General features: G+C 45.9%; 1 protein-coding gene across 7 annotated transcripts in view; it reads left to right on the top strand.

The window, feature by feature from the left end:
• foxp4 (forkhead box P4) overlaps positions 1–14,827 on the top strand; it is a 500,447-nt gene that overhangs the window by 176,349 nt on the left and 309,271 nt on the right. The gene's annotated exons all lie outside the window — the stretch shown is intronic.

Here is a 14,827-nt window from a genome sequence, read left to right as displayed (position 1 = left end):
GCCCAACAACCCTCCCTATCTGTGTAATCTCCTCCTACCCAACAACCCTCCCTATCTGTGTAATCTCCTCCTACCCAACAACCCTCCCTATCTGTGTAATCTCCTCCGACCCAACAACCCTCCCTATCGCTGTAATCTCCTCCTGGCCAACAACCCTCCCTATCTCTGTAATCTCCTCCTACCCAACAACCCTCCCTATCTCTGTAATCTCCTCCTGCCCAACAACCCTCCCTATCGCTGTAATCTCCTCCTGGCCAACAACCCTCCCTATCTCTGTAATCTCCTCCTACCCAACAACCCTCCCTATCTCTGTAATCTCCTCCTACCCAACAACCCTCAGAGATCTCTGTGCTCCTCTAATTCTGGCTTCTTGAGCATTCCTGATTTTAATTGTTCCACCATCGGTGGCTGTGCCTTCAGCTGCCTGGACCCTAAACCCTGGAATTCCCTCCGTAAACCTCTCCGTCTCTCCAACTCTCTCTCCTCCATTAAGACACTCCTTAAAGCCTACCTCTTTGATCGAGCTCTTGGTTGCCTGTCCTAATATCTCCTTATGTGGCTTGTTGTCAAATTTTGCTTTATAACACTCCTGCGAAGGGAGCTGGAATGTTTTACTCTGTTAAAGGCAGTATATAACTACAAGTTTCTGTTATGGTTAATATTATACCAGATGTCTGGGAATGTGGGTTTAAATGTTGATTCATCCTCGAGGATCCATGGTACACACTTACAATACCCATGAAAACTGGAAGCTTTGGGGCACTCCTGCCATTATGCAGCTGGTGCCCACAGGACTGTAACCTAACAAGATGGAGCATTCTTAGAAGAGTTGGCAAGATCAACCACAGAAAACAGGAACTGACCATGCAGGCAGGACGAAACAGTTAACATATTTCCTGAGCTATTACCCCACACAGGAAAGTTACTGCACAGACTCTCCTAAAATTAACTCCAATCTCTTATGATTTTTTAAGTATATTTTTTGCGACATTCTGAGGGGATCTTTAGTTGACAAAATATAAGAAAAATAACCATGAGCCACCAATGCCATCTTCAGATCTCCCCTCTCCTGCGTTGCCTCACTTACATTACGGCCTTGGTGTAGCTTCGTGAATCCAGTTTTCCCTAGAGACCTCATAGACAATGTGCCAAACTGCTCCGTGCTGGTGTTTCATGTTCTACACAAGCCTTCTCCCACTCCTCTTCATCTCACCCTATCAGCATATCCTTCTCTTCCTTTCTGCTTCACGTGTTTACCCAGCTGCCCCTTAAATGTATCTATACTATTCACCTCAACCACTCCCTGTGGTAGTGAGTAGAGGCCTGCTACCCCAGCCGAACTCAACGGGACCCGACGACCTGTGTTGGGTTCGGGTCAGGTCGGGCCCATCTTCCGGGGCCGGCTTTCAGGCTCGGGTCGGGTTGGGCCGAGTCCAAGTTGAGTCGGGTCGGGTCGGGTCGGGCCGGACACACACAGTAAGTGCTCTGCTGGTAAGTATTAAAAATAAAAAACTTACCTGAGCTGGGAGTCCGGGACGAAACTGAGTCTGCGCAGTGAGCGAATGACATCACTATGACATCATCACGCATGAGCTGCAGCTTCTTGCAGGTTCGCTGTCAGGAATGTAAGTAAAAGGATGGTCGGGTCGGACTCGGGTCGGGTCAAGTAGTGGCGGGTTCGGGTCGGGTCGAGCTTGGGGCATAATTGTAGGGACTTGGGCCGGGTTGAGCTCAGGTCCGCTGTGGTTCAGTCGGGTTTGGGTTGGGTTCTTTTTCCTGACCTAAAGCAGGCCTCTAGTAGTGAGTTTCACATTGACACCACTCATTGGGTAAAGAGGTTTCTCCTGAATTCCTTTATTGGATTTATTAGTGACTGTCTTATATTTATGGCCCCTAGTTTAGGTCTCGGCCACAAGTGGAAACATCTTCTCTATGTTTAACCTATCAAACTCCTTTATCATTGAATCATAAAATCATACAAACTTGCAACACAGAAGGAGATCATTCAGCCCATTGTGTCTGTGTTGGCTCTATGCAAGAGCAGTTGTGCTTGTCTCACATTCCCACCTTTTGACCTTAACTCTATGAGTACCTGTCCAATTCCTGTTAAAATTACTTATGGGATCAGTTTCCACCATCTTTTGAGGTTGAGCATTCTGCAGTGTGTGTGAGACTGTGTGAGCGTGTATGTGTGTGTGTATGAGTGTGTGTGTGTGTGTGTGTGTGTGTGTGTGTGTGTGTGTGTGTGTGTGTGTGTGTGTGTGTGTGTGTGTGTGTGTACGTGTACGTGTGTACGTCAGGCAAGGGCAGAACTGGACATGGCTGTGTTGCCCTCCACGTTCAAATAGCCTGCAAGACGCTCACCACTTTGGCTTACTATGAAGAATGGTTACCTGAGGATGCCCAGAACTGCTGCACACCAATGAGAGTCAGTACCGTAAGGGGGAGGAGGAGAGCAAAGAAGAGGGGCTGAACATAGGAACATAGGAAACAGGAGCAGGAGTAAGCCATTCGGCCACTCGAGCCTGCTTCTGCCATCAACTAGATCAAGGCTGATCTTCTACCTCAATGCCATTTACCTGCGTTCTCCTCATATTCCTTGATATCATTAATATCTAGAAATCCATTGATCTCTGTCATGAATAGACTCAACGATTGAGTTTCCACAGCCCTCTGGGGTAGAGAATTTCAAAGATTTAGTACCCTCCAAGTGAAGAAATTCCTCCTCGTCTCAGTTCTAAATGGCCTGCCCCTTATTCTGAGACTGTGTCTCCTGGTTCTAGACTCCCCAGCCAGGGGAAACATCCTTCCTGTATCTACCCTGTCGAGCCCTGTAAGAATTTTGTATGCTTCAATCTTCAATCTACCTCTCATTCTTCTAAACTCTAGAGAATACAGGCCCAGTCTCCTCAATCTCTCCTCATAGGACAATCCCACCATCCTAGAGATCAGTCTGGTGAACCTTCATTGCACTCCCTCTATGGCAAGTATATCATTCCTTAGGTAAGGGGACTAACGCTGTACACAATACTTCAGTTGCGAAGTGGCAGATCTGCTGGTATTTCTATATATACAAGCGCTTCAATACATTGCTCTCGCAGAATTAACAACGGCAGTTCCTTTAATATGGCAATTTAACAAATCATTAGTGGCAGGATTGCACCAACACTCAATGTCTTCCTTCCAATGAGTTTATAGATGGGCTGCATTTGCCACGGATTATAGTCTTTGAGACAGTCAGAAGGAATGCCCTCTGTACTTCCCACATCTGCCCCTGAGTATATCAGGCAGCATCTGCAGCAAAGGAAGGAAATATGTCTAAAACAAACATCTGTTCATAGTTATTGTATGTTCAGGGTGTCTGCAATTTTTTAAAATGTTTTAAGGTCTCTATTTTCTCCCACAGTTATTGTCCGTACTAGACCCAACTGAAAAGTTAATTTGCCATGCATAGCAATCTTTTTCCTTTAATGGATGGGAGACACAGCACCAACAAGGGCCCTACCACCTGGTTTCGCCTTTCTCAGTGAATGTATCAACCTTTGCTCTGTGCCTGGGAGGCTCAATCTGGCTCAAACCTGGAGCACAGAGAGACCAGGAAGCACCATCATACATTTTGGTAGGAAGAATGAGGAAAGTCAATATAAACTAAATGATACAATTTTAAAGAGCGTGCAGGAACAGAGAGACCTGGGGGTGTACAAACAAAAATCTTTGAAGGACAAGTTGAGAAGGCTGTTAAAAAGGTACATGGATTCCTTGGCTTTGTAAATAGAAGCAAGGAAGTTATGTTAAATCTTTGTAAATCACTGTTTAGCCATCAGCTAAAGTATTGTGTTCAAGTTTGGGCATCACACTCCAGGAAGCATATCAAACCTTGGAGGGGGTGCAGAGGAGATTTACTAGAATGCTCAAGGAATGAGGGATTTCAGTTATGTGGAGAAACTGGAGAAGCTGGAATTGTTCTGCTTCGGACTGAAAAGGCTAAAGGGAGATTTTTAATAGAAGTGTTCAAAATCATGAAGATCTTTGATAGAGGAAATAAGGAAAAACTGTTTCCAGTGGCAGGAGAGTCAGTAACCAGAGGACACAGATTTACGATAATTGATAAAAGAACCAGAGGCAGAGATGAAGAGAATTTTTTTTACACAGTGAGTTGTTGTGATCTGGAACGCGCTGCCTGAAAGGGCAATGGAAGCAGATTCAATGGTAACTTTCAAAAGAGAATTGGATAAATACTTGAAGGAGAAAATTTTGTGGGGCTTTGGGGAAAGATCAGGGGAGTGGGATTAATTGGATAGCTCTTTCAAAGAGCCAGCACAAACACGATGGGCCGAATGGCCTCCTTCTGTGCTGTGTGCTTCTATGAATTTCTGATTTTATCATTGAACTTGCATCCCACCCATGCACTAATTCTCGCCCGATCCCATGGTATGTGGATGTTTGAAATGTAACGCTGACGAGTTATTAGCTGTTAAATAGTGAAGGCAAGTCTTTTTAATAGCACATTTAAAAATGCAACAATGATTGAGCTTCAGGAAAATCAGGGACTCTGTCTAATTTTACCAGTCATAATATACAGAAATAAACTTGCAATCAGGGATGAAGTTTAACGGTTCCTGACATGTTGATACCTGAAAATCAAACGGAGGAATTTCCATTCATGTGGCACCTTATTGTGCCTCTCAGAAACATCCCAAATCACTTTGGATCACTTCGAATGGCAGTGACTTTTGTTATGTAGATAATTGCAGGAGCCATCTTGAATACAGCAAGGTCCCACAGCCTTCTGAGTCAGAAAGTCATGGGTTCAAGTCACACTCCAGAGACTTGAGAAAAAGAAAATGTAACCTGAAGCTCCCAGTGCGGTACTGAGGGAGTACTGCATTGTCAGAGTTGTCACCTTCCAGATGAGATATTAAACTGAGGCCCCGATTACCCCCTCAGGTAGGCTCTAAAGAACCCACTGCACAACTTTGAAGGAGTTCTTCCTGATGTCCTGGCCAATATTTATCCCTTAATCAACAGGACTAAAAATCAGATTATCTGCTCATTTTAGTATTGCAGTTTGTGAGCTCTTGCTCTGTGCAAAATTTGCTGCCACATTTCCACAATTCCAAAGTAACTTCATTGGTTGTAAAGCCCTTTGGGAAATCTGATGTTGTGAAGTACAAGTTTCCTTTTCCTTCAAACAGTGAAATGAATCATCAGTTAATTTATTTGCAGTTTGAATGAGGAGGTTTTTTTGACAATATTCCTCTCCAAATTGCACCTTGAAATCTTTAACGTTCATCTGTACAAGGATTCATATTTCATCCAAAATATGGCACCTCTGACAATCCCTACCAGACACCCAGTACAATGGGCTGTATTATCTATAGGATTCCTGGTACTATGGGCTGTATTATCTATAGGATTCCTGGTACTATGGGTGGTATTATCTATAGGATGCATGTTACCATGGACTGTATTATCTATAGGATTCCTGGTACTATGGGCTGTATTATCTATAGGATTCCTGGTACTGTGGGCTGTATTATCTATAGGATGCCTGGTACTATGGACTGTATTATCTATAGGATTCCTTGTACTATGGGTGGTATTATCTATAGGATGCATGTTACCATGGGCTGTATTATCTATAGAATTCCTGGTACTATGGGTGGTATTATCTATAGGATTCCTGGTACAATGGACTGTATTATCTATAGGATGCCTGATACTATGGGTGGTATTATCTATAGGATTTCTGGTACTATGGACAGCATTATCTATAGGATTCCTGGTACTATGAACTGTATTATCTATAGGATGCCTGGTACTATGGGTGGTATTATCCATAGGATTGCTGGTACTATGGACTGTATTATCTATAGGATTCCTGGCACTATGAACTGTATTATCTATAGGATTCCTGGTACAATGGGTGGTATTATCTATAGAATGCATGGTATAATGGGCGGTCGCATAGTGGTTATGTTGCTGGGCTAGTAATCCAGAGGCCTGGGCTAATTATATGCAGACATGAGCTTAAATCCTACCATGTGGTGCTACCATGGCAATTGTGGAATTTAAATTCAATTAATTAAATAAATCTGGATTAAAAGCTGCTATCAATAATGGTTACCATGAAACTACCGTATTGTTGTAAAAACCCATCTGGTTCATTAATGTCCTTCAGGGAAGGAGATCTGCCATCATTGTCATAGAGTTATACAGCACAGTAACAGGCCCTTCGGCCCATCGTGCCTGTGCATCAAGCACCTAACTATTCTAATCCTATTTTCCAGTACTTGGCCCATAGCCTTGTATGCTATGGCGTTTCAAGTGCTCATCTGAAAACTTCTTAAATGTTGTGAGTGTTCCTGCCTCTACCACCCCTTCAGGCAGTGCGTTCCAGATTCCAAACACCCTCTGGGTGAAAAAAGTATTCCTCAAAACCCCTCTAAACCTCCTGCCTCTTACCTTAAAACTATGCCTTAAATCAAAACAAGAAATGCTGGAAATACTCAGCAGGTCTGGCAGCTTGTGTGGAGAGAGAAGCAGAGTTAACGTTTTAGGTCAGTGATCCTTCATCAGAACTGACAAATATTAGAAATGTAAAAGGTTTTAAGTAAGTAAAGCGGGGGTGGGGCAAGAGATAACAAAGGAGAAGGTGTTGATAGACAGGGTCACAGAGAATAACTGACCAGAAGGTCATGGAGCAAAGGCAAATGGTATGTTAATGGTGTGCTGAAAGACAAAGCGTTAGTGCAGAGAGGGTGTTAATGGACAGAAAAATGAACAACCCCGGCCCAAAGTACAAACATGAAAAAAAAGTGGGTAGGCACAGTAGAAAGAAAGTAAACAAACTAAAATAAAATAAACAAAAAAAAGAAAAAATAACTAAAAGGAAAATGGGGGGCCCGTCATGCTCTGAAATTATTGAACTCAATGTTCAGTCCGGCAGGCTGTAGCATGCCTAATCGGTAAATGAGATGCTGTTCCTCGAGCTTGCATTGATGTTCACTGGAACACTGCAGCAATCCCAGGACAGAGATGTGAGCATGTGTTGAAATGGCCAGCAACCGGAAGCTCGGAGTCATGCTTTCGGACTGAGCAGAGGTGTTCTGCAAAGCGGTCACCCAGTCTGCATTTGGTCTCCCCAATGTAGAGGAGACCACACCGTGAGCAGCAAGTACAGTATACTAAATCGAAAGAAGTGCAAGTAAATTGCTGCTTCACCTGAAAGGAGTGTTTGTGGCCTTGGATAGTGAGGAGAGAGGAGGTAAATGATATTACACATCCTGCGATTGCAGGGGAAGGTGCCGTGGGAAGGGGACAAGGTGGTGGGATAATGGAGGAGTGGACGAGGGTGTCATGGAGGGAACGATCTCTTTGGAATGCTGACGGGGAAGGGAGGGGAAGATGCCTTTGGTAGTGGCATCATGTTGGATGTGACGAAAATGGTGGAGGATGATTCTTTGGATGTGGAGGCTGGTGGGGTGGAAAGTGAGGACAAGGGGAACCCTGTCGCAGTTCAGGGAGGGAGGGGAAGGGGTGAGGGTAGAGGTGCAGGAAATGGGCCAGACACTGTTGAGGGCCCCGTCAACCACAGTGGGGGAGAATCCTCTGTTGAGGAAAAAGGAAGACATATCAGAAGCTCTGTCATGGAAGGTAGCATCATCAGAGCAGATGTGTCGGAGACGGAGAAACTGGAAGAATGGAATGGAGTCCTTACAGGAGGTAGGGTGTGAAGAAGTGTAGTCGAGGTAGCTGTGGGAGTCGCTGGGCTTATAATGAATATTAGTAAACAGCCTATCCCCCGAGATGGAGACAGAGAAGTCGAGGCAGGGAAGGGAAGTGTTGGAAATGGACCATGTAAACATTAGAGAAGGGTGGAAATTAGGCGCAAAGTTGATAAAGTTTTCCAGTTCCGGGATTTACTTGTACTTCTTTCAATTTAGTATACTGTATTTGCTGCTCACAATGTGGTCTCCTCTACATTAGGGAGACCAAACGCAGATTGGGTGACCGCTTTGCAGAATACCTCCACTCAGTCCATAATCATGAGCCCGAGGTGCCGGTTGCTTGCCATATCAACACCAGCACCTCCACCCACCGACACCCCCCCGCTCTCATGCTCACATCTCTGTCCTGGGATTGCTGCAGTTTTCCAGTGAACATCAACGCAAGCTCAAGGAACAGCATCTCATTTACCGATTAAGCACACTACAGCCTGCCGGACTGAACATGGAGTTCAATAATTTCAGAGCATGACGGGCCCCCCTTTTTATTTTTAGTTATTTTTTTATTTTTTATTTTTTATTTGTTTATTTTATTTTGGTTTGTTTAGTTTCTTTCTACTGTGCCTACCTCACTGTTTTTTTTCATGTTTGTGCTTAGGGCCAGGGCTGTTCATTTTACTGTCAATTAACACCCTCTCTGTACTAACGCTTTCAGCACACCATTAACACACTGTTTGCCTTTGCTCCATGACCTTCTGGTCAGTTATTCTCTGTGGCCTTGTCCTTTCAACACCTTCTCTTTTGTTATCTCTTGCCCTACCCACACTTTATTTGCTTAAAACGTTTTATATTTCTAATATTTATCAGTTCTGATGAAGGGTCACTGACCTGAAATGTTAACTCTGCTTCTCTCCCCACAGATGCTGCCAGACCTGCTGAATATTTCCAGCATTTCTTGTTTTTATTTCAGATTTCCAGCATCTGCAGTATTTTGCTATTATTTTAGTGCTTAAATCTATGCCCCCTGGTCATTGACCCCTCCACTAAGGGAAAAAGTTTCTTCCTATCTATCCTATCAATGCCCCTCTTAATTTTGTACACCACATCAGGTCCCCCCTCAGCCTTCTCTGCTCTAAGGAAAACAACCCTAGCCTTTTCAGTCTCTCTTCATAGCTCTCCCCCTGACAAAGCCATGCTGACTATCCCTGATTAATCCCCGCCTCTCCAAGTGGAGATTAATCCTGTCCCCTCAGAATTTTTGCCAATAATTTCCCTACCACTGATGTTAGACTCACCGGCCTGTAATTATCTGGTTTGTCCCTACTACCCGTCTTGAATAATGGTACCGCATTCGCTGTCCTCCAGTCATCTGCTACCTCTCCTGTAACCGGAGAGGATTTGAAAATTTGTGTCAGAGCCCCTGCTAGCTCCGTCCTTACCCAATCTGGATTATATATGACTCCACATATGGTTGACTTTAAACTGACCTCTGAAATAGCCTAGCAAGACACTGAGTTGTATTCATGAAGACAGCTCACCACCACCTTCTCAAGGGCAATGAGGGATGGGCAATAAAGGCTGGCCTTGCCAGTGGTGCCCACATCCCCTGAATGAGTAATAATAAAAATTATCGATAGGATGCCTGGTACAATGGTCTGTGTTATCTATAAGAATGCTGAGTAGTATGGGCTGTGTTACCTATAGGATGCTGGGTTCTATAGGCTGTGTTATCTATAGGATATCGGATACTATATTACTCTTTTATTAGTGTTGCTCTGTTTGGCATAAACCTGTGGTTACTGTGGTTGAGTTCCTGCCAGTCGCAGCGGATAGCTTATCAATTCTTTTGCTCTCACTGGCTGAATGGCATTTGCAGGAAGCTCTACTCACCAGTGATGATAAATGTTTGGGGTGATTTGCCAACCAGATAGCAAAGGCAAAATCTTTGGGAGTGTTAAATGCACAGTTGGATGATAGGACAGTAAGTTCTTGTGCTTAACTTTTCCAATGATCTATTTTCATTGAACAGCTCAGAGATCTATTGGGAATGCAGTCGACAGTCACAACCATACAGTACAGAAAGTGGGAGTATCCTCGACTGGTGCGAGATACAGACACACAGGCAGCTGGCGGAATTCCTTTGGAATGGCATTCCTGTTTTGCCATATCTAGACTTTTCCCCAGTTGATTTAATAAGGCCAGGGGAATGTGGGGAGATCCGTGCAGTAATTGTGAGGGGCAATGCTTTAAAGTGATGTGTTTACGTTTCCCTTTGAAATGCTTTTGTTTCAAAGGACAATAAACTGAGTATTTGGGGCTGTCAACACGAGTGCTAACAAAACCAATGGAATCGGCATTAGGGGACATTGTGAGGAAGGGGTTAAACTCGACACCTACAGCAGCCACTCACCTACTGGACTCACAATTGGATTGCACTGTGCATTTTTCCCACACAGAGCTCCCCATGTGCTCAGTTGTTGCTTGGCAGCTCTTCGGGGGCTGGGTAAATGACAGCTGGTGTTTGCAATATATTACAATAAATGGACTAACCGGAAGGAATGCTGGGACGTGATTGAGAAACAGTGTATTTTGAGTTCAAAGCACCCCTCTGCCTTTGACCTGGCGACTGTCCCAATAACCACAAGAAAATCAAATACATTGTAAAATGACAGAGCATTGGAGGAGGCCATTCAGCCCAATCTGCCTGTGCTGGCACTTTGAAAGAGCTATCCAATTAGTCCTACTCCCCTGCTCTTTCCCAAGAGCAAATTTTTTCCCTTCAATTCCCCTTTAAAAGTTACCATTGAATCTGCTTCCACCGCCCTTTCAGGCAGCGCATTCCAGATCACAGCAACTCGCTGGGTAAAAAAAGTGGAGAGCCTGGATTTCGAACACACAGCTGAGGTCACTGAGGCAGTGAAGGGGTTGAGAGAGGTGGTGGAAAGATCATGTTGTGTGTCGCCAGTATAATGTGGCAGCTGACACCAAGGGCTGTATTTCATTCTGGTGCCAGAAGTCTGCCGCTGGGCCCAAATGCATGGGGGTGGGGTGGGCGGAGCGGGGGGTGTGGAGGAGGTGTTGTGTGACCCTGCTTCGGTGGTCAGTGGAACCCAGGGCTACACCTTGCCAGCAGAAGCCAAATAATTGTCTGCCACTAGGGCGCGGTCCCTGTTAAGAATGGCTGCCTGCCCACAAGAGCTTCCAGCCAGTTAGAGGGCCAGCTGCTCAACAGCCTCTACAGCACAACTGGGAGTGGTGGCCATTGCCAGGGCTACACCTGGAGGAGGAGGGTGCTTCACCAAGCAGATAAGTGGGGTCAGGGGTGCCAGGGCTAGTCAGGAGGCAGGCCCCGGCGAGGGGAGTTGTTTGGTGAGGGCAGGTGGCGCAGTTGCTGTGGGGGCAGCCATTGCTGCCAGGTGACCCTTTATTGCATTAAAGAGTGACCAAAAAAGGAGGGCCCCCACCCTACAGAGGGGAAAGTTCAGCTTGGTGACCAAAGGGAAGGGGGAACATGACAGGGGCAACTGAACAGATGAGTGCAATCTTAGGGACAAAGAAGTTTATGAACTCTTCCCACTTGCTAAGGTCTGGCCTACAAGTGACTCCAGACCCACAGCAATGTGATTGACTGTTAACTGCCCTCTGAAATGGCTTAGCAAACCACTCAGTTGTCAAGGAAATTAGGAATGGGCAACAAATGATGGCCTTGCCAGGGATGCCCACATCACATCAATGAATTAAACAGGTAAGGGGGCAAAGAGAGGACTTTAAGTGGCGGGTTGGTATTGGAGAAACGAAGCCAGGAGTTATTGTTCTCCAAGATGGTTAATAAAGTCAGAGATAGATAACTGGGAATGGTAGCATAGTGGTCATATGACTGGACTGGTAATCCAGAGGCCTGGGCTAATGATCTGGAGTCATGAGTTCAAATCCCACCCCACAACAACTGGGATTTAAATTATGGGGGTGTGAGTGATGGGGCTGTGTAATAGGTGGGTGAGTGACAGGGTTGTGAATTTTGAGGGGCTGTGAGTTGGGATATGTGAGTAATAGGCTGTGAGTTTAGGGGGGTTAAGTGTCAGGGCTGTGAGTTTCGGGGTGATTTGAGTTTTGGGGCTCTGACTATCAAGGGCCATACGTTGGAAGGAGTCGGGTGGGGTGATGGGGTTCGGGGTGAGTAGCGGTGCTCCATTACAGTCCTGTGAATCTTTGCTCTTAAGAAGCCAAGTCGAAGGGTTGGGATCTGCAGTGATGATGGCACCGAGAGAGCTGGAAAGGAGATGAGGAAAATTGGGACGAGGAGTCAGGTGACAGTAAATTAGAGTTTTAGAAGCCAGCAGCTTGTAGGAGGACAGGACGTTGAGGGTGTTCCAGTGTTTGAAGCTCTTGGGAAAGAACATATTGAAGTGGGAGGCAGTCTTAATTTCAGCATAGGGGCATGGTATTAGGAACGGGAGTGAGAGAGAGTGGATATTAACACAAAGATCAAGGCAGTGAATTTCAGAGTGAAGCAGATGTAAGGAAAAGATATACCAGATCCCGAGAACACTCTTGTAAACTTTAGCTGCATCTTTGAAAGGGAGGATGGGAAATCGGAGGAAATTTGAGGAAATCCAGTTACAATGGAGAATATCAATTACTATATAAAAAACTGTTCTCATTCATTTTCTGCCCTTTTCCCTCCACAGTCAGTGTGACATTAACTCAAGAGACCACTGTTCATTCAGGCTATTCAACTTGGAGGGCATCAAATTTGAGTAGAACATCCTGTTCTCACTTAACAGCCACGTACTTATTGCAGTTGGGAGAGTTTGTTGAAATTGTACAGGCTCTATCCCAGAATTAGCGGAAGGCTAGGGATTGAATTGATAATGTATCCGTGCCTCAGTGCGGGGCTATTTGTCTTTCAGCCATCGAGGGAGCTGGGTAACTTGCTGTATTTTGGGCTGTGGTTTGGCAGCTAAATTAGTCTTGTTGGTAAAGTAGCCAGTAAAGTTGTTACAACACAGCGGATGTTGCACATCAGCTTTTTAGAGAAAGTGATCTGATAGAAACATTCTTCTGTATTTAAGAGGGATACAAGAGACATGTCACAGAATCGTTTAAAGGATGTGGATGGCATGGGGAAGGTGGGGCTGCTTTCTGTCTGAAGTACTGCCACTTATTCAAAAGCATTCAAAATTCCTAACTTCATTCCAGCGCTTTACAGGATTTGTCTCTTTCTCTCGCTGAGGCACTATCCCACATTGGGATACACTCCATGGGCACTATCCCACATTGGGATACACTCCATGGGCACTATCCCACACTGGGATACACTCCATGGGCACTGTCCCACACTGGGATACACTCCATGGGCACTATCCCACACTGGGATACACTCCATGGGCACTGTCCCACACAGGGATACACTCCATGGCACTGTCCCACACTGGGATACACTCCATGGGCACTGTCCCACACTGGGATACACTCCATGGGCACTGTCCCACACAGGGATACACTCCATGGCACTGTCCCACACTGGGATACACTCCATGGGCACTGTCCCACACTGGGATGCACTCCATGGGCACTGTCCCACACTGGGATACACTCCATGGCACTGTCCCACACTGGGATACACTCCATGGGCACTATCCCACACTGGGATACACTCCATGGGCACTGTCCCACACAGGGATACACTCCATGGCACTGTCCCACACTGGGATACACTCCATGGGCACTGTCCCACACTGGGATACACTCCATGGCACTGTCCCACACTGGGATACACTCCATGGCACTGTCCCACACTGGGATACACTCCATGGCACTGTCCCACACTGGGATACACTCCATGGGCACTATCCCACACTGGGATACACTCCATGGGCACTGTCCCACACTGGGATACACTCCATGGCACTGTCCCACACTGGGATACACTCCATGGGCACTGTCCCACACTGGGATACACTCCATGGCACTGTCCCACACTGGGATACACTCCATGGGCACTGTCCCACACTGGGATACACTCCATGGGCACTGTCCCACACTGGGATACACTCCATGGGCACTGTCCCACACTGGGATACACTCCATGGCACTGTCCCACACTGGGATACACTCCATGGGCACTATCCCACACTGGGATACACTCCATGGGCACTGTCCCACACAGGGATACACTCCATGGCACTGTCCCACACTGGGATACACTCCATGGGCACTGTCCCACACTGGGATGCACTCTCTGGGCACTATCCCACACTGGGATGCACTCCATGGGCACTGTCCCACACAGGGATACACTCCATGGGCACTATCCCACACTAGGATGCACTCTCTGGGCACTATCCCACACTGGGATGCACTCTATGGGCACTATCCCACACAGGGATACACTCCATGGGCACTGTCCCACACTGGGATACACTCCATGGGCACTGTCCCACACTGGGATACACTCCATGGGCACTGTCCCACACTAGGATACACTCCATGGGCACTATCCCACATTGGGATACACTCCATGGCACTATCCCATACTGGGATACAATCTGTGGGGACTATCCCACACTGGGATACACTCCATGGCACTATCCCATACTGGGATACAATCTGTGGGGACTATCCCAGACTGGGACAGTCATTGACATCAAGAGGGAAACAAATTTAAAAATGATGAGGACAATCAGTGAAGTGTTGGCTAATCGAAACTTTACAATCCATCTTTCTCTGTGTTCCTGAACTGTGATTGCTGTCGAGGAAGACCCGTGGTTCTCTGGATAAGGAATATATTCAACAGCCCAGCGTTGCTGCCTTCATATTTCCCATCATTCTATGGGGATATGTCGAGGTGTAGTCTCTTGATTCACTATTTATCAGAACTCAAGCTGTTTATTGGAAATGTGTTTGCTGAATTCCATCTGAGGTTCTGTTATTTTATCAAATATTTATTATTTTTGGTTTGATTAAATGGAAACTCTGAGCTACAGTTAATCTTTCCTCTTGCTATTGGGATTGAGAATGGAATAGGGTATTTAGCAGTTCAGACTTGGCTTGGGGGTTTATTGAAAGTTTAAGTGTTTGTATTTTTCCACTTTTCCAGG

Source organism: Heterodontus francisci, chromosome 25, assembly GCF_036365525.1.
Source record: "Heterodontus francisci isolate sHetFra1 chromosome 25, sHetFra1.hap1, whole genome shotgun sequence".
NCBI lineage: Eukaryota > Metazoa > Chordata > Chondrichthyes > Heterodontiformes > Heterodontidae > Heterodontus > Heterodontus francisci.
Note: the sequence above shows the minus strand (reverse complement) of the source record. Positions and strands in the feature narration are given on the sequence as shown.